The sequence below is a fragment of the Pinus tabuliformis genome, chromosome 8 (assembly GCF_031772625.1).
Source record: "Pinus tabuliformis cultivar Carrire ecotype Pingquan chromosome 8, CPIR1, whole genome shotgun sequence".
Taxonomy (NCBI): domain Eukaryota; kingdom Viridiplantae; phylum Streptophyta; class Pinopsida; order Pinales; family Pinaceae; genus Pinus; species Pinus tabuliformis.
The window spans coordinates 669,739,147-669,758,283 of record NC_142294.1 but is presented as its reverse complement, the minus strand read 5'-3'; the positions used below and the strand labels follow the sequence as shown (position 1 = coordinate 669,758,283).

At 41.6% G+C, this 19,137-nt stretch overlaps 1 pseudogene; it reads left to right on the top strand.

Moving 5' to 3' along the window:
• Window positions 1–13,312: 13,312 nt before the first annotated feature.
• Window positions 13,313–14,189, top strand: LOC149237350 (organic cation/carnitine transporter 4 pseudogene; annotated as a pseudogene).
• Window positions 14,190–19,137: the final 4,948 nt, after the last annotated feature.

Genomic DNA, 19,137 nt, shown 5'->3' with positions numbered 1-19,137 from the left:
GTGGCCATTTCCGGATGGGGAGGGAGAAACGAAGAGCGATGGTGGTGATCTGACCAAGGGAGCTCTTCTAGAGACATAGTCTCTATAATGGCCTCATCGGACGGGAAAATCTCTTTCAAAGGGTCCGAAGTAGGCTCATCTCCTAACCATGGGAAATGATCATATGAATCGGGAACACTGCTTAGAAAAGCAGGTTCAGGGGGTGGAGCCGATGCAGCGACAATCTCGATGTAATTGAGCTCGGCAGGACTCAATGGCATCATATCGCCCCAAGAGTCTTCCTGATTCGGGGGAGGAAGAACCCATGGATCTGAACGTACAGAGATCATATTGACAGAGGCGAAATTGGGAGGTGGGAGGGGAAAAACTCCCATCAAAGCAGGATCTTTGAAAAGTCCGGCTCCCACCGATTCTAAGGACTTGGAGGTATGCTCCACAAATGGCACATTACCTTCGGAGGAAGAGGCGAAGAAAGAGAGCTGGTCCACCATGACAATCTTTCCCTGGTGAGGGAAACGAACGACACGGAATAAGGAGGACGCTACGGCCTGCATGGCATATGTCCAGCTGCGGCCGAGGAGGAGGTTGTACGTGAGACTTGCATCAACGACCTCTACCTCTACTTCGACTGTCTTGCCTTCTAAGAAAATGGGTAAACGTTGGAGAATACCGTAAGGGCGAGATTCTCTTCCATCGAACGCTTCTAGGGTCGTAGGAGACTGACTCAGAGCGGGGGAACCAATAGCCTTCCAGCAAGCGACCGACATGATACAGGTTGAGGCACCTTCATCAATAACGGTACGATGAATCGTTTTGCTATTAATGATGACCTGGATAAGGAATGCTACTTGGTGAGGCAGTCTCTGGGAAAAACCCTCGAGATCAAAAGTAATCAAATCCGAATCTGCCGGGTCGATACCACCAATGGCTGATAGCAGGGACTTCCTCTGTGAGGGGCAACTCTAGAGGACTTCTAATGCGGACATAGCAGACGGAGCCTGAGCTAAGTCCTTGACAATGCTATAGTGCTGGGCGGCACGAGCATTGGGGTTATAGGATGACTTCCTGAGTACACCTTTAGGAGGGGGTCGGGGGATCGTCTCAGCGCTGGGCCGTTCGATGTGAAGGGGACCAGAACTGGATGGAGGAGCGCTGGAGGGAATCTCTGGCTCTTTCCCGGCTAAAGAAGGATAATCTTTTGCTCGAGTTGAAACATGGATGGGGATGGTACCAGCCATGAACACTTGAGAACCGAACGAGGGAGAGGACTGAGAGGGGTCAGCCACCTGATGCGTCTGTTGGGAAGGAAAAGGTTCTTTCAACACGGCAGGGGGTCCAGGAGCACCTTTCAATAACCGACTAACCTCGGACCGCCTAGGGAAGTCTTTGGTATAGTGATCCTCCTCACAGATGAGGCAAGGATACTTAGGTTTTCGCTTGGCTCCGTCTTCAGATGAATTTTTAGAAGGTTCCTGCTTGGGTTGTTTATTCTCATTTTTCGGTTTTCCTTTCCCCTTCCCTTTCCCTTTCGAGGGTTTGTCCGCCGTGGTGGACTGAACGGCGTTAACCTCTAAGGTACTAACAAAATTCGATGGGCCCTGAGAAGCATTTTCATTGGAAGCATTTTGCTTTTGCTTTCCAGGGTTTGCGGAGGATTTTTTGGACGACGAATTGACAGAGCCAATGACTCCATCTACTGATGGTTTTGGCGGAGCCTTGGTCTGCCCAGGCCTCGGAGCATCTGGCAAATACTCATATAGAGTACCTGACTGAGAATAGACTAAGTCTAGGTACTGAGCTCACGTGATCGCTTGCTCTTCAGTTACACAAGCTCCCATGGCAATATCTTTTGCAATTTTGGGCACAAAGGAGGTCGTAAACCAGTCAGTCAAGAGTTGATCAGGAATCCAGAATTTGATCAAACAACGACGCCTTCTCCATTCATGTATATGATCAGAGATGTGCGTAGACGTGTCCTGTTTCAAAGACGTGAGGAGATTAGTCCCAGTCTCGTACCGAATGGGCAACTGAAAATGGGTTAAAAATGCCATAGCTAATGAGTTGAAGTCTTGAAACATACCGCGATTCAACTCAATATACCATTTCGCAACTGCACCGGTGAGAGTCCTCTGAAAGAGGCGAAGCCGGATAGAGTCATCAAGCCATGAGTTCGATGAACACCAAATATGATAAGTCATAACATGTGCTTGAGGATCCTCTCCTGCCTTACCGTCAAACTTTGGACAATCACCAGGTATTTTAGTTGGAACCGGCGGCCAATATGGATTATACAAAATGGGATCATTTGTTAACTTGGACACATCCGGAAGTTCCAACGTCGCTAAAAATGGCAGCTGAGGATTAAAGGACATCGGAGGCTGAGGGTTCAAAGCAGTATTAGGGTTCCAACCAGATTGTGGTTGCCCCCAGGGATCTTGTCCAGATGGACCTGGCCCGAAAGGGCCTGGAGCATAAGAACTTTGTCCTGACGGGCCTGGCCCAAAAGGGCCAGGCGCATAAGGACCTTGTCCCGACGGGCCTGGCCCAAAAGGGCCGGGCACGTAGGGTCCTTGTCCAGAGGGGTTCTGTCCATATGGATTTGGTCCATATGCAGACGATTGACCCTGATACTGCCCCCTGGCACCCCATGTATTAGCAGCTTGGCCCGCGGGGGCACCATATTGATAGTTTTGGTAAGGAGTGACCTGTGGTTGCTGATAATTTTGATAAGGAGCAAACTGATTTTGCCCCTGGGGTTGCTGGTAGCCATATGGTTGCTGGGCCCCATACGGAGCCTGATAGGCAGGCTGCGTTTGGTAAGGAGGTTGATAACCTGTTTGAGTTTGAGGTCCAGGGTAATGTCCTTGAACCGGCTGGGGTTGAACCATCTGTCTCAACGGTTGACTTGGTTGGATTTGAGATGGGCCTGGTTGGCCAGCAGGATAAACCTGCTGGGCACCAGGTTGTCCATGCACCACCAAGGGTGGTCTTTGCGGAACGGATGACTGAGCTGGTTGGATAGCTAGTTGACGCCGAGGTTGGCCAGCTTGTCCAGCTGGACGATTAGGGCGGACAGCGGGTTGACCTTGCTGCATAGAAGGTTGGTCCGTTTTCCCCCCAGGGTGACCAGACTGAGCAGAGGGCTGGGCTTGCTGCATAGCAGGCTGCCCTCCTTGGTGTATAGGCTGAACAAAGGGTTGGCCTTGCTGTATAGCAGGTTGCCCCCCTTGCCCAGAAGGATTCATGGATTGAGCAGTGGGTTGACTCTGCTGAACATAGGGTTGCCCACCCTGCCCAAGAGGATATCCCTGCTGGACTGCTGGTTGATTTTGAGGATTATAAGCTGACCCAGTTTGTCTAGATGGGTACCCTTGCTGGAAACCGGGTTGGCCTTGCTGAACGTAAGGCTGCCCTGGTTGTCCAGTCGGGTAACCTTGCTGAGTACCAGGTTGTCCTGGATACCCAGTAGGTTGACCTTGATACGAATACGACGGACCTCCAATGGCTGAGGGTTGTCCCTGTGGGCCCCCAGATTGTCCTGGGTAAGGCGGGCCATAAAGTGGTTGCCCTTGAGGGGTTTGCACATAAGGCGGCTGGCCTTGATTGGGTGGTCTGTGAGGCTGTACGGGGGGATCCCGGTTCCCATAAAAGACATGAGAGGTGGGGTCGTACCTCATTTTCAAAGGTTCCTCATTTTCGTCGAAAGGACGATGAGGAAGGACTGAAACGTTCTTGAGGTACTCACCATTCTCATCATAATAAAAGAGGGGACCTTCGTAATTCGGGTCCGTAATGGGTTGCCCAAAAGCATCATACGGTCCCGCTCCTGGAATGCCACCAGAAAAGGGACCAGCTTCAGGGTTCGTAGATGAGGATGCCGGTACAGCACTGATGACCGGAGTCGAACGTGCTACACAGACAGTGGGTCTAGTGGGAACTGAGGTAACGGACGTGTTAAGCCCTGACGTAAGGGGTGTACTAAGGGGTTGCGAAACGAAGGGTCCGGTGGAGGCGATGAGACTAGGATCCCATATAGTCGTAGAAGTAGTCCTAGCGGCTATCCTATCGCTCACTGATTGATATCGTGGAGGGAGCGGGGAGGAAGCCAGGACCGGAGTCTCAATGTCCGTCACCACGGGCGTCTCGCCTGTGCTGGAAGCTGTCTCATCCATCGGGGAAGTAGACATTGGAGATGACATACCGAGAGGAGTACGAGGGGTATAATCGGGCTCCCAGATAGGATTCCAATCTTCTATATAGTCTTCGTCGCCTGGGGCACGTACGTTGATAGGCTGGATACTCGGAACAATGGGAAGAGTACCGCTTACAACTGGTACCTCTGGAGCAACAGAAGATGGAGAACCCTGATCACTTGGACCGGGAGTTGACGGGTCAGCCAGGATGACAAGACCCCTTAGAAAACCTAAAGGAAACTAACGATAGACAACCCTACTCAAACTAGCGCACACAAGATCTAACAGGAAATGTTATCGTAGCCGAAATTTTTTTTTAAGACATTGGAATTAGACTTGACCTTTTCATGTTTCAAGAGTCGAGAAAAGGACGAAAAGATGACTCCAGTCTCCTTCGAATATTTAATGAGCACGAAGTGACAAGACGCTCACTTACACCTTTTCATTTAGGGAGTCCGAAAAGGATCAAAAGTGACTGCTCTGGAGATTCTAGGTAAAAGGTGTGCCAGACTTTTCGCAAAACCACAGAATACTTTTTAGGGTACGGGTGGTCAATCTTCGTGAATGCTGTGTTCACTGGATTGCGAATTGTAAGGCAGCAGACTCGGCTTCCTATGGATCAAGGATAAAAGCCTAGTGGGGTCTCCCTATATACGCGACGGTACGTGGGAGCACAGTCCGTGTTAGACCACTATCAAGTCACAGAAGGAGGAATCACCCAACCGTAATGTGAAACAACAGTGACTATGTTTAAAGACGCCGGAACACGTCTCTAACCTAGACCTCTAGATATTTGCGTTTAGTTCCAATGCGTTTTTAGATTCATTCGGTTCATTTTATAGTTGATCTTGAGATTAAGTTTCGATTTCAGGTCCTATCGTATGTTCTCTCACAATTACCTAGATGCAAACTACATGTCAAAGAGAATCATTTTGTTCGATGAATTCTAGCTATAGAAGGGTAAAGAGATTTCAATCAAACAAAATGAACACAATCAATCAAACAGCCTAATGCAACTAAAAGTGAGGAAAGGAAACTTTTTCTTTTGAAAATGCAAATCAATGAAACATTCTTTTCCTTTTCAATTTTTTTTAAAAGCAAAGCCACTAGTTTGATTTTCTTTCAGTGACACAAAGCATCTAAAATAATTTGGAGGAACTAGAACACCAAGCAAAATGTAATTGCCTAATGAAAGCACACAAAGTTCCCAAAACACCCAACAAAGATTTCCAAATCAATGAGAAGATCAAGTTCCGCACGAGCTATGTGATCTAAGCTCGGCAAGACAAGCAAGGATTGAAACGAGGGGGAAAGCGAGAAATACTCGGAAACACAACCCAAAGCACTTCAACAATCACTGAACGAGTACACAAACGAATCTGAAGTTGGTTGATCAAACAAGAAAGCAAGATCCCTACGGAAGGCTTGACACACACACGGCCACTAGATACCCTAGGGCTAGAGTGCAAAATCAACAGAAAAGGGCAAACACCCGAAGGAAGAGAGTTACAACCAGTCAATTAGAGACTCGAAACCATTCAGCAATCGAAAAAGTGACGGTGTAAACACAAACCAAGCAACGACAGCAAAAGGGAAGGTGTTCGCAAAACCAAAAACTAAGCAAAAACGAAACCCTATGGATCCAGACTTCGTAATCAAGGAGTCCAGAGCTCGGACAGTGAAAAGCAAGTCACAGACAGGCGGAGAGAAGAAGGGAAAGTCACAGCAAGAGGTTCAGGAGGCCAATTTGGTCAAAAATGAATTTTACAGGATCAGCACGGGTAGCCTTCAGCAACTCGGCGCTGACAAGGGGAGGCCTATAGCAACTTTGCGACGTCAGCGCGGAAGAACAGGGATAAAGCGTGCTGTCTCGGAAAAATGAGGTCAGCGCGGAAATAAAACACACAGACGCGATGACAGGAAACACAAAGAAGCGGGGCGCGATGCCAGCGCGGAAGGACACGTATAAAGTGCGCTGTCTCTGAAAACGTGGTCAGCGCGACTGTTAGACGTACAGGCGCGATGGAAAGAAAACCAAAGAACAGGGTCGCGATGTCAGCGCGACTGTTCGGAATTAAAACGCGCTGAGAGCAAAAACGAGCAAGGCCAAAATAAAAACTTCCCAAACCAAAAGCAAGAGCCTCTTAACAATAAAAATGCTTCCCAGATATACCCAGAAAGTTCATAGGCAGAGAGACAATCCTAGAATCTCAGAGAAAGAGACCAATCAAAGTCAAGTACAAAAGTGGACTCAAGAGACAAAAAGGCTGATCCCCAGCGGAGTTGCCAAATTGTTGGAGAGGTAAATCCCCTCTATGGATAGAGGCGATCCCTACTAGCCCAGCAAGGGTCTAGCAACAATCAAACAATGCTGCTATGCATGTTCCTAATTGCAATTAAACAAGAGGTAAAGAGCACCTACTTGGATTCCAGCGCTGTTGTTTGACGAAGAGATGTTGCCTTCGCTCCTTCATTTTGGCTGATCACGATCCTTCGCGATCTCCGCGAATAGATACCTGCACACACGAAGAGGAAACAAACGCAAGCATGAAATCTAGTAAAAGCAACCATACATCGGTCAGAAAAGATGTAATTCACATTTAACCATTGCAAGTACAAACGAGAATGGAACAATAATAACAATCATCTATTATTAATCAGAATAGAGAAGAGTACAACCAAATGTTCTGACGTCGGTAACCTTCTCAGGAGGGGCCAGTCAGCATGTATCTCAAGCATTCACTTTTGAGGATGGTTCTCCCAAGACAAATAACTCTCTCTCTCACACAAGCAACACAAAACAACCTTCCCTAAGCAATCAATCACTTCCACACCTAGCACACCAAATACCTATAGTAGCAGCAATCTGAGCACTATGAGCTCTATACAATCCAAGCTATGTCTAACTAGCTGCTCATGGTAATGGTGGAAGTATATGTAGGAGAAGGAGCCTCCTAAAAGGGTGGAAGGATGAGCTTATCCTTGAGGGAAATGGTTGCAAAGGGTCGAACAGACATGCCATAGAAGGGAGTCGACATTCACCAAGCTAACAACCAAACCTGGAGTTATCTGGAAGGCTGGTTGTTCGAACAAAATCGCCCAAACTGGATCAACGTGGATTATGAGGTAACTGACGCGATGTCGCCGCGTCTACATAACTAGGAAAGTCATGTAGAGCGGAAGAACATGGGAAAGGCGCGCGGGCTACCAGCGTGGAAAAGTGATGTCCTTCCGAGCTGGCAGCGCGCGGAATACACTATGGAGCGCCAGTCATCGCGGGTATTTTTCAAACAAACGCGCTGATGAATAAAACTTTAGAAAAATGGGTTTTTGGGCCAGTTCAGAAGGCATGAAGCTTAGTGATTGGCACAGCAGGGTGACTGATAGGAAGGCAGTGACAAATTACTATGTAACACCTGGTATATTTTGAATGATCTTGAAGATGTAGATTTGCTCTTTCCAGCAACAAGTTTTCTTTTCTGAAAGTACTTGGGATTTTTTCGGTTGCTTTTCCTTCTATGATATTTGAGTGCACCTTCAGCATCGAGATCCTCTACCAGAGTACTTCCACCAACAAATTCTCTTTTTGAACTCTTAATATTTTGTATGATTTTCTGTACTGTATCATGTATGCTGTTTTTATCAGAAGTTGTCAAGTTGGTATCAGACACTTTTCCTTCTTGTAAGGCCATGGAACTCATTTATATTGAAGCACTTAAAGATAATTTTGCATAGGTTATTCACATTAAGGACTGTAGCCTTTCAATTGTTCATCACAGACCAACATTATCAGAATTCAGTCACAAGTCTGGTGTCGAGATAAATTTGCCACGTCACCTGATTTTTCAAATACAAAAACAGATATCTTAGAATACCCAAAATAGGAAAGCTTATTTCCATTCCATAATCTACTGTGCTTTTTGGCTTCTCTAAGCTCAGGTTTCTACTTTATGCCTGCAAGTTTCCTCATTCACTCAGTTTTATCTATGTTAAGATACCCATGAGTTCATGGACTCTCATTATGATGTTTTTATCTATTAATTCATCGCAGAAATCCATCTTGTTTTATCTTACTTAGTGGTACAATTCCATCTTTACTTCATAAAATTCCTGGATGTACCAATTTCAATGATTTTGAATAATTAAGACTGACACATCAAGGAGTTCTGGTTCAAAATCTCTCAAGTTAGACTCAGTTTCAGAATTCCAAGTCATATAATACGCACACCTAAACAGTTTAAAAGCATTAAAGTTTTATCGGAAATTTAAGGTTGAAAAGGCTTTCTGATGAGATTCTAGCTTTAGGAAAATCTATGCGAAGATAGAATTTCAGTGCCATGGATGGAGAAAGTCAAAGTTATCCTCTACCGCCAGCTTAGACGCCATCAAATATTCCAAAAATTGAGGACTTCCTGTGAAAGTTCACGCTTTCCCTTCATCATTAATAGAGCAAGCAGCAAGAGCTTATCATTTCCCATGCACATGTACATATTATTCATAATGATCCCTATCCATGATTAATACATAGCAGTTACGATGACTCTACCACTCAATATAACTTCCAATTGCAGGGAACGACACTAAGAAAAGAAAAGAAAAAAACCCTGCAACACAGAAATTGGACGAAAAATTCTATTATCTATAATAAACTCTTTGTGAGTTCATAACACACAGATTATCCTTGAAATGAGAAAAAACCAATAACTTCCCTTTTTGATTCGGAAAGAGTAGGCAGGTTGCTTACTTGAATTTTGAATTTGAATGATGATATTCTCAAAATCAATGCCCAAGCCAGCACCATTGAATTATAATTGCTAATGTGACTAACTATATATATATATATATATATATATATATATATATATAGCACGATTTCCATCTCTACGACTTAATATAAGATTTGGAAATGGTGGCCATCAACTACTCCATCACCATTAGCAGGCCTGCATTTAATAATATTCAAATTAAATTTTGTGCAGGCCTAATGGAGTCATGCAGTTTAAATAAACAAGAGAGAACTCTTGTTAAATTAATTAATAGAAAACGCTGGTTGGTGGCAGAATGCAAGGTCATTTTAAGATCAAGAAGGTGACTTTCGTTGTATTGTGGATTTGTGTTGGTTTATTAATCACTTATTCTGATTCATATATGTTGATCTCATTATCTATATGATCCGAATATAAAAAGCAGAGGATTCCTGAGAATAGAGAATATATTCATTAGTTTATAATTTATGTTCTAGCATTATTTGGCTAGCTGACCAAGTCATTTGGACATGGCTTTGCCCTGGCTGCAGGTATTCTTCAAAGTGATCCACTAGTGCAATTGTTTATCATAGATCTCCACAAAAACAGTGAAGTGTTTATCATAGATCTTTATCATAGATCTCCACAATAACAGTGAAGTGTTTATCATAGATCTTCACAAAAACTATTAACAGTTAATCCATATGGATATAATTTCGAAAACAGTTTGGGATACAAAATTCAATTCTGTTATCTCAAAATCAGACCCTGATAGGCTGCTGGTCAGGTTGACTCTCAGTAACTATTTCAAACCTACTTAGGCTGAGGCTTAGCCTCCTCAACCTGAGAGGGCTCTCTCTTGATGGATTAATGATTTTGATTAAAGATAAGATGGCTAACTCTTATAGAACAACTGTGAAAAATATGAATGGTGGAAACACATTAAACAAAACTATCCATTGGGCTTATGGAGTCAACAACACCTCAATATAACAGTGAACTTAACCTTACATGGAAGTCAGGGCATTCAACATTTAGACATTCAGAACATCAACTCATATGGGACCACACAGTTTATAAATGTATACAGGAAATCAGAGCACATTCAATGAATTCTGAGTGATTATACATCTATACCACTGTAAGAATTAAGAAAAGGACAACATCACATATTCTGAACATAAGAAATCCTTCATGAATCCTGAGAAGTAAAGTCAAAATTATATTACTGAAAATGAGTCTTACATAAGCCAAATACAAGCTTTGTTATAAAGTTTTCCAACCCTGATTACATTTCTGTTTCAACTATATATAGAGCTCTTATTCTAATTGATCGAGATTCCTCCTCCAACATGAGGGGAATTCGAAAACTACTTCTAATGACACCTATTAACCCTTTAACTAACTAATAAATACAACACAGTGTCGACTGGAGTTTTTTTAGAGATCTAAATCAACTATGACTCTAACTCCATATTACATGCATGATGGCTTTAATTAAGATGATTCCTCGTTCTTTGACATCTGGTTCCCTTCTAGTTTAGTTGTGATGGTCTTCAAGGCTCCATGGTTGTCTTCAACGACAAATGTTTTCCAATGCCCTGAAACATAGGAAACTACCCTTGTTTACTGGTCTTTAGTTTTCCTTAAAATATTCGAATCCAAAGAAGCATGTCATTTATCCTTTAATTACCCAAAATGGAGCAGACTGCCACGTCCTTGATGTGTTGTAAGCCTTTCCCATGTACCTGTGTGATGACAAAACCTTTCAAAAAGATTTGCTGCTTTGTCAATCATAATTGATCAACTCAATTGTAACATGCAGCTACAGTAGTTTCGTAGCGCGCTACGAAACTACTGTGTAATTTCAAAAACACAGTCTTCCTTTCATAGCTAAATGATCGCCACTGTTCATGGCTTAAGCACCTTACTCCCTTGATCATTTTACGCGCAAATTGTATAGGCATCTTCTCTTCAGGTGCAAGGGGATGTGCTAATATAGTTCCCTCTGGGAGCTCCACAAAGAACTAGCACATTCCTCCATGTAATACTTTCTTCAATGACATTCTGACATCAATATCATTCTCTCCAGGTCTAATCAAATCAAACTCAAATCCTAACTTCTTCCCTGCCTTTAAAAATCCACTTCACACAGCTGGTGCTTTGGACAAAGGTATGGGAACAACCATCATCTGAACTATGGCGAAACTTGCACTCTGCACCTCTTTCACATTTACCCTTACTGATAAAATCGAAGCATGCACCTTCTGAGAACGGATCTTTGTTACATACGTTTTTTTTGAATTCCTCAGAATTCTCGTCCAGATCAGGCTGCCTATTCTCATTCAAAACAGGATGCCCAATAGGTTTACTGTGTCCAGGCAAAGAACTATATTTTGCAGAATGTTCATTCCATGGTATGTGTTTATCATTACTTTCATTCTCATAGTAACAACTTTGTTCTCTCTCAATCTCCCCCACAAAATCATCATCATATAGCAGATGACTGCGCCTCTTTCCCTTAGAAGGACTACTAATTCTAATGCAAGACACCAATTTCTCAGACCGTTGTCCAAGCACATGATCCGATCCATTATCAATTGATAGGCCTGAAGTCCAAACTCTGCCTGAACTATAATCATGGAAAGATCTCTTCTGTCGGTAACTTGGAGATTCTGCCTCTGGATATTTTTCATAGGTAGATACAAATCTTCTTTGTTCTTTCCCTTGATCAGTATTCATCTTCATTTCTGGGATCCTTGTATAATAATCCTTTTTAGTGCCTGTTCTTGTACATCTATCAACACCGGTCCTAGACAGAGATGTTTCAGGTGGGTAGTCGTGCATATAATGAGATCCACCATGTGTTTGTGATCTTGAGGGAGCATCGCTGTGTGACTTATCATTGGCAAAAGTTCTCATCTTGTACCGCCTAGAGGTTTCTACGTCTGAATATTTACAATAATTAATGGGGGCCATAAAATAAGGTCTTCTTGTTTGGCTCTTGCTTCAATCAAACACAACGACTGATATGACTTTGCATTATCAGGTGGCACATCTTGATTCCACCCCACAAGGACACACACAGCTTGATATAGTGCCTTGTGTTCTGCCAACCGATCAGCCTCTTGAGAATAATACGCATCCATAACAAGGCTGTGAGTATCAACAAAATCCTTTGAATACCTACCACACACAATGCAACTTAGAGAACCAGACTTCCCCTGCTTCTGGTATTTTTTCCTCCGTTTTGAATTTTCATTGAGCAATCTAGAAAACCGAAGATATGCTCTGTTGGGAAAAGAAGCCTGTGAGATATCTTTGATGCATTCGCATTGTTGCTGAAGATCAGAATTAAATCATGAATTCATGGCCATTGGGTCTTCTCTTGAGCATGAGTCTCGAATTCTCAGTAGATATCCATCAACAGAAATAGACAGAAGGGCACCCCAGTCAATAATGGCTTCAACGCGCTCTGGGCCACCGCATTGAGGCCCTTTCCCAAGCGGTCCAATCCAGGTATTGTTAACATTAATAATATTATGGCCTCTGCTGCTGCAGTGTACCCATGATGGTACCCATGATGGCCACATTTAGACTGCAATTCTCTTGAACCATCATCACAGAGCTCCCATTTGTATAACTGAATCTTTTGATTGATGCCAGTAAGCAACTTTCCATTAAATGCATTCAGATAGTAAACAGAACCCTTTGTCTCCTTCTCAGCAACAACTGCAACATGTGCCAGTACCACGACACCTAACGATCTAAAACACAACGGATTCTGATAAGTATGACAGTTGGGTGAGATTTGCTATGGATCAGCACAAAATCACTTAGACCGTGTTTCGCTACGAAATCACCAGAAACATGTTGTGTTACGAAAACACCTAAAACTGATTTATGTGCTACGAAATCACCTAAAGAGCTTTGTAGCACATAATAACCTTTGAACAAAGTTGACACATGGAAATTGTGTAAATTATGAGACTAGTGGTGAATGAGGATGCATAGTGGACTCCTTAGACTCAGACTCTAATGCAAACAAAAACTCAAAACTAGACTAGCACTGAATTTTTTTTTACCATCAAACTAATGCGAGCGGTTTTGAAATTAGAATTCTCAAGTGATAACAAATTCATTACGCCGTAAGGCGTTTCCCTTTGAAATGAATTGCCCCAGCCGATGCCGTGTCTTATTGTTGACCGAGTTTGGGATACAAAATTCAATTCATTACGCCGTAAGGCGTTTCCCTTTCAAATGAATTGCCGCAGCCAATGCCGTGTCTTATTGTTGACCGTAGATTTGTGGTGTTAGACGATTGAAGGAAGTTTGGTCGTTGATCCTCACACTGTCCTTTTGTCTCCCAACCCAATGGCCTCTGTGTCTTCTAAGTTATTGTTCGGGCGGTGGCAGATTAAGCATTTCTTGCTGTCGAGCCTCGCATGGACACTGGAGGCCTTTCCTATGATGGTCATGATTTTCGCCGACTATGAACCCCATTGGCATTGCAATGGAGGGAAAACCCCAGAGGATTTCCTTTTCGTGAAGCCAAGGTTCGAATCCTACAACCTGACGGGATCTATATGCTCCATGGACCGAGCCTCATGGGACTGGGATGGAGGCCCCAGGGTTTCGACGGTCTGCGGATGGGATCTCGTCTGCGGCCAGAAATACAAAGTTGGGTTTCTGCAGTCTGCGTTCTTTGTCGGGTGTTTGCTCGGTAATTGATATTTTCAGCCCCTGTGCGCTTTTATATCTGACGGCTGATCGCCATTAAGATTTTCTTTCAGTTTCTGATTTATTTTTTGGTACAGGTGCAGGGATATCTGGGCATCTATCGGATTCTTTGCTGGGGCGTGAGGGTGTCCTGAAGTTGGTCTGCATCTGCAATGCCATTTTTGGTTTCTTGACGGCAAAGTCGCCGAATTTATGGGTTTATTTAATTCTCCGTCTATTGACGGGAATTAGCAATGGTGGCCTGGGGTTGTCGTCATTCTTCTTGGCGACGGAAGCCGTCAGACCGTCCAAGAGAGCACCGGTTGGCATGTCGACTTTCTACTTCTTTTCTCTCGGCATAGCAGTGCTGCCGGCTCTGTCCTACTTTTCCGGCAACTGGAGATATCTGTACGTCGTGGGTTCGATTCCCTCGGCTGTGTATTGCATCTTCGTTCTGCCATTCGTTTGGGAGTCCCCGCGGTGGTACCTGGTGAAGGGCAGGATGAAAGAAGCCATGGGCATCATGAGATAATAATCATCATCCCTCCATGATTCACATTATAGAAATAATAATTGACATTATCCACATACACAACTCTTGTGATGCATCTTTCTCATATGCTCAGGTCATTTTTTGAAATAAGTGTACTCATCCAATGATGGAGACTCAACACACATGAGGTACATTAGTCATTTATTCATAAGAATATTTTTCATTTAGTATATTGGGATGTAAAGATTGTGGGTTGAAGTTGGAAATGAATCATGATGCTTGGAAGTTATACTTATTGCATTATTTCATTTTTGTGGTTATATCCTCCTTCTAGTGAAGTGTAACCATATAGGGACTTGTCCAACCTCATTAAGAATAATAAGCCTAAATAAATTAAAATAGAGTGGCTATATCATTTCATACTCAACACCTTCCATGCATCCCTTTTTTCCATTCTCCTGTCTTTTAACTTACTTAGTGTCATTAGTTTGCAAGTTTCTTACTTTTCTCATTAAACCGATCGAGTATGATGTGTAAGGGTGTCCCTCCATCATCAAAGTTGAAATTTTGCTCATATCCACCAAAATAAAATAAAAAATAAAACTTTACAAAAAAAAAAAAAAAAAAATAACCACACAAAACATTAAAAAAATATTTGTTAAATAAATTAAATCCCTCTAAACTCATGTTATATTTATATTTAAAATTTATCTAAATTAATTCTATTGGAAAAAATGGTGTCCATTTTCCCTGCAGTTCAACCTCGCACTTTATTTCATTTCATAAAAAAATGAACACCACTCCATTCAAGTACAGCCTTTGACATGTTACAAAAATTGAAAGATCCATATAACCAGCATCCATATGCTCTTAATCCGTGCTGCTATGAAGCCTTCACATGGGTCCCCTCGACCTAAAATTATTTAATGAGAAAGTTTAAAGGGGAGGTGCATTTTCGAACGGGCTCGCCTTTTAACAACCTGTGGATCCTCACTTGATTGTCCGTGTTGCACTAATTTGTTTATCCTGTCGCACAAAAATTATGTTTTCAATGACAAATTTTACAAGTAATAATAATTTTTTAAGATACAGTGAGCATTTACAATGATTCAGTGCATGCTTTAACGACGTTTTAGGAGCTAGCCATGGGAGATTTCAGAAGACTATGCTGCTGCTGATGCCTAGAGAGGTTTGTCTATTTTGTTCATGTGTGAAGTCTCGAGGAGACTGCATTTGTAGTTGGGACACTATTGCCTGCACCTTAAAGGCCTGCTTAGACCTTCATAAACAAAGTTACATTCAAATGAAGCATGCCAACCGAGCCAACATACTAAATAAGTAGCTTCCACTAGGTATTTAGTCATATATTCTCTGTTTGATATGTGCTTATTTATTTTTTATTTTTCAACTTGAAAGGGTGTACCTAATGTCTGTGCATATCCTTCTTACTTCCAGAACACCTAGAATAGGTTACATCATTTGCATTATCAAAAGTAGAATCACAACACACGTAAACAAATACATACGCCCACCAAGCACAAGAAAATAGTGTGATGGCTATCAACTTTTTTAAATCAAACTTGTAATAATCTCAATAATAAATCTAATGTTCTTTAGAGAAGACCTACTACTCTAGTTTTTGTTGGGTTTTGTACAGTTTATAGTGTATCATAAGGAAATATATTTCTTGAAGGGATTGCATCAGAAGGCTCAACGGACCTTTGAGCATTTTTGTAGGGGTTTATGTTATCCAATCATTAAAATTTTTGATAAAATTAGTCTGGACTATCCACATGCCTATTTTTTTCAATAAATTTGAAGAAGTGCATGTTTTTTCTTTAATAATATGTATACTCCTAAATTTTCTCAACTGTAGTTTTGTGGGCCAATTGTTTTCTGTATTGTACGGTATCCACATTTGAATTCAGATTCTATCTTGATAACTATCATTTCTTAGTATGTTTTTATGAATATATTGCATTGTAAGTGTTCTCTCTTCTTACATTGGACAAGAGAATACGGCTGTCTTTGACAATGTGAAGTTGTGGAAGATGCAAAACTTCCCTTGCTTTACAAGAGCCAACTTGACCTTCAATAGAAATGTTGTTGAACACAATGAGAAGTTTCATGCTTCTTTAGAGAGCATCCCGAAAGGCTTGTGTAATTCCTTCTTTGTTTTGGTTGATGCCTTGCTAAGGAATCGAGACTCATCATGGTTTTGTGGTCCAATCAGAACCTATTCAATACTCACCTTCATTGACTATATTAGTCGAACACAAACCCTGTCAAAACTCTCAAGCCAGTAGGGCTCGGGCACAATGTTAGTTCCTCAATATGGTGATCAAAGTCTGTCTTCAACATTACAATTGTCTTCATGCATCCTTTTTCTAAATGAATCTATATTACATGCGCTTGAAGAACTAGCTTTGAAGTCTCTATTCTCAGGCAATGTTCAGGTCTAAGTTCATGTAGGCAATTCTATGTTGAAATTATACTTGCATACCAGAATCTTATATTGGTGGAAGACCGTTACTCAAATGTCTGCCAAAAAGAGAACCCATTTTGACACACCACCTATGCAGAGGAAGAAGCTTCACAAGTGTTTGGGCTCCTTTTCTCTATCATGGCTGGGGAAGTAGCCAAGAGTAAATATCTCTACAGGCATGAAGTCCAATAAAAATAATGTATAAGACATATTTGACAACCAACAATTGCATCTAAAATGAAAAATATGTTCCCGGCCTTTCAGAAAATGTGGAGTCTAGCAGAATGTGAGGCTGTCATTATCATCGAAATTCCAACCAGATATGAATCTTTCAGTCTTATGGTATTATGGGACAATAACATCACTGATATATGAACTATATATCAAGCTTTTAATCCTAAAATATAAGTGATGGATGCTTCATTACAAAGCCTAGAAGTCTTCTTTCAAATGTAACAATTGGATGATGCACAGAAGTTGATGCTAATAGAAGTCCGTATGGAGTGACCAACCCATAACATGGTGGTGGGCTCTTGTACGAGAAGCCTTCTTTCAAATATAACAACTGAATGATGCACAGAAGTTGATGCTAAAAGAAGTCAGTATGGAGCGACCAACCCTTAACATGGCGGTGGGCTCTTGTACGAGACTTAGTCAACTCAAATTCACCTCCTACACAAACTTTGATATGCTTCAAGCAAGAAATGCAAGATAGGTTATACCTGAAGGGGAAAGCAGAGGAAATCATGAAGCAATGGATTCATGTAAGGCAAGTACCTAGTCAAAGGCATCAAACAATATTTTTGATGGCTTCAAGTCCATGGTGACGAATTGGAAGTTCCTCGACTCACTTCTCAGAGGACTCTCAACCAAAATATCCAAAGAAAAATGGACCTGCTTAGTATAAATGCTTTGGAGAATGCTTTACAAGTAGCTTTCGAGTTTGAGGCCAAAGCTTCAGAAGAAAATGTACTAAGCCTCCACCAACTAAAGTAAGGTTCTCGAAGCCTTATCTTTTAGAACCGTCTCTATTAGTAACTCAGAGCAGCCTTTAAATTAGGGAAATGATTACACAATAGATAAAATTGGCCAGCGCTTATCAAAAATTCCATCCAGCCAGATAGTCGATGCTCAATCCTACTTTATATTTTCTAAGTGCAACCAATAACTCCACGAGGATAACATGATCCCTATTTAGCAAATACACCCCCTGCCTGCTCAAATGGTTGGTACCTATAATCATAGCTCTGTATGGATAAAAATGATGACTACGAGTTACATTGGCTCTATACATTGATGGCAGTTTCTTTAGCTTTGACAACAATCATTGTACTCTAGTATAGACTAAATGGACACTGGAATTTCCGTTATCCAGAAGATCGAATCTTACCCAAGGAATTCACAAAAGTTGTTGCCAACCCACAACTGGTTGAAAATAATCTCCATCATCATAACCAACTTTATGCCCATAATATGCACAAATGGTAACACATGATACATCTCCCAAACCAACGGAGTCCAACTAAAGTCTAATCCAAGATCCTCCATTCTCAACACTTTATACATAAAAAAACTTGTTTGTAATCGACCTCTCTTTGCACTTTTTGGGGCAATTGCTAGTTATATTAAGTTACTTGAAAAATCGGTCTCCTACAATGTATTTTAGGTATTAGAGGAGGGAAATGGTTATTTCCATTAATTGAGGAATCATTTAGGCAATTTCAGTCTTGTAGAAAAGATTTGTGTTGGTTCAACTTGGGCTCGAAACTTTTTTGTTGTCATCTAATTAATGAATGCATTACGTTGACCATAACAAAATATCCATTTTCAAAATACACATTATCGTCCACCCTTGCTTTCAACAATGCCCATTCACATGTCGCTATTCTTCCCCACTCTATGCCTTACCACTCTATGCCTTACGGCGTTTCCTTTGCGACATAAGATGCAAATGCTAGTTAAAATTAATTTCACTATATCTTCGAAGTGTGCGCACTTATATATATACAACTAGGCTAAGCTTGACTAAACTCCAATTTTGAATGAAAAACTAATCTTGCTTACCAGAACTCTCTTCTAAATAGCTTAATTCCTCCTTTGACTTTAATGCTCCACCCCTCCCTATAAAATTTCATCTTAAAACGTAACTGAAACTAAACTAAACTTAATACAAACTGCTGATCCATTTCACCAACTACAATATTAATTAAGCTTTATTTATTAGATGAATAACATATCTTTTTCCAGTAAAAGTCGGCTCATACTTTTATTTGATTCATAGAAGACGAAAAGGTACGTCGACACGCATTCAAGAAAGCTGACAGTCTATAACATACATTAGATTTCATAAATAGAAATCATAAGAAAAAATTGTTCGTTGTTTATCAAAGAAATAGTAATCTTGGGCGATCACAGAATCGAATTAGGTGATTGAGAAAATAGTATACACGGACGTCCGTTGTCGAATAAAATTCAACATCGTCTTCTTCAATTGCAACGGAA